At 39.9% G+C, this 2,033-nt stretch overlaps 1 protein-coding gene across 1 annotated transcript in view; it reads right to left on the minus strand.

The window, feature by feature from the left end:
* The window catches only part of LOC107552246 (histone deacetylase complex subunit SAP130-like), a 41,707-nt gene that overhangs the window by 23,042 nt on the left and 16,632 nt on the right, over nucleotides 1-2,033 (minus strand). The gene's annotated exons all lie outside the window — the stretch shown is intronic.

The raw sequence follows: 2,033 nt of genomic DNA on the forward strand, positions 1-2,033 counted from the left end.
GCTGCACACATCTGGATATTTGGGTTAAACTGTTCTGGAACAGTGTTGTAAATACATCTTAACCACTGATTTGTAGTCGTGTCCTCTTTTGGAAGACCAAACAAAGTAGTTTAGCTTTCACAACGAAAAACACGGCGGGCTAGCGTGAGCGGAAGCCGCGGCTTAGCGTGAGCTGAAGCCGGGCTAGAGTGAGCAGAGGCGGCGGGGTTGAGAACGGCGCGGCCAGCGGATCTGACGAAGGAGCGGCAACCACATGTGACGACCCCGGGCTGGACTCCGCTTCCTCTTTTGGAAGACCAAACAAAGTAGTTTCGCTTTCACAACGAAGCACACAGCGTCTTCACGACATGGCAGCAGCGGCAACAATACTACAGTGAGAATAAAAGTTACGCCTTCTTTTTTTGCGTGAACATTTGGGCGGTGTAATGCAAATCTTCCCACATAGTGAGGTCGATATGTGGGGGCGTGTTAGAACGAGCCGTTTTAGGTAGGCGTAGCTGACTCTTAACTTTTATAAAGAATATCTCTTTGGATTTGAGACTTTAGTCTTTGCAACTTTACAGATCTTCTTTATGCACCAAGAGCTTGTAACACTCCAAAGAGAAAGGAAAACATGAAATCGCATGATATGACCCCTTTAAATGATGTTTCCAAAACTATAACAAGTCTTTTTTTCCCCCAATTTTGACAAAACTAGCTACATAACACTACCTTGGTAACATTTCCAGAAAAAGCAAAAAAATAAACAAAAAGTAAAAGTAGTGGGTAGTGTTGCTTTCGTCAACGAAAATGATGACTAAATATCGTCGTCAACGAACCTTTATCACGTGATGAAAACGAGACGAGACGCAACGAAAAGGCTGGTCATGTGACGATGAATATAATTAAATGTATAATGCAATATTGTTGATGAATAAAAACGAGACTAAATGTGGTTTACAAAATAAAAACTATGCTAAAATGTCTCTTCATTTTCGTTGACCAAAACGAGACGAAACTAAATGTTATAACGTTATTTCGTCTCGTTTAGTCACGTTATTATTATTATTTTGCAGTATTTCTGTTTCCTGTGTCTCACTTCAGGGGCTGCATCAGGTCGCACTGCGCAGATGCAGGCGACGTCACTTCCTCAAGCCCCACCATTATCCAGACCAGTGTTTCCCAACCGGGGTGCCGCGTAAAAAATCCTTTTTAAATATTTTTAAATTGCTAAAATGTTCAAAAAAGCAGCTATTATATAATATACATTTCTAATGTCGCCAATAATTAGAGATGCACTGAAATTCCGGCTGCCGAAAATTAGTTCACCACTCAGGATTCACTTTCACGTGGTGTGACGCTCTGCGTATTATCCCGCTTTACGCGTGTGTGCGCTCCACTCAGTCGCTCACGGCCCATGTGCGTGCTCCACTCATATACCATTCATGCTCATCGGAACAGCAAAGTCCACTCAAAAATCGAGCTGGCAGGAAACATCGATGTAGTACAGTATTGTTTGCAATAGCCCTACTGTGCTGTAACAAGGTCCGGTAAATGGGCAACTCTGGTAACGCTGCCCTCTCATTCATTGATCTGATAACCGTTATGCTCATGTGTCCTCTGATAATAATAGCTTTCTAGGATTAAACATTTGGATAATTAGTAAAAAAAATTAAAAATCTCTTAATAGCCCTACTGTGTTAGACCTACCCGAAAAACTAAAAAGCAATTTATTTCATTTGTAGGCCTATCGTGATTTTTTTTATTTGTACTATCATTAGTCATTTCTTTATTTGTTCTTATTTTATTATTAACTGCTTAGCCTCGTCATTTTTTGTTCAATTCAAAGTTTTAAGTCAAGCTATCGCGTGCTACTGCAACAAAATTACCCAGCTGTAAAATCAAAAATACACTGAGTGAGCAAAACTTTGTTTAATTACCATTATAACTAGCTATCTCACAAGGTTTACATATGAATAAAAGCCTACATTAAAATCTGTCATATAAATTGGTCTCTTCATTAGAAATTAGCCTACTGATTGCCACCATTGATA

Source organism: Sinocyclocheilus grahami, unplaced genomic scaffold, assembly GCF_001515645.1.
Source record: "Sinocyclocheilus grahami isolate Dianchi unplaced genomic scaffold, SAMN03320097.WGS_v1.1 scaffold444.1, whole genome shotgun sequence".
Taxonomy (NCBI): domain Eukaryota; kingdom Metazoa; phylum Chordata; class Actinopteri; order Cypriniformes; family Cyprinidae; genus Sinocyclocheilus; species Sinocyclocheilus grahami.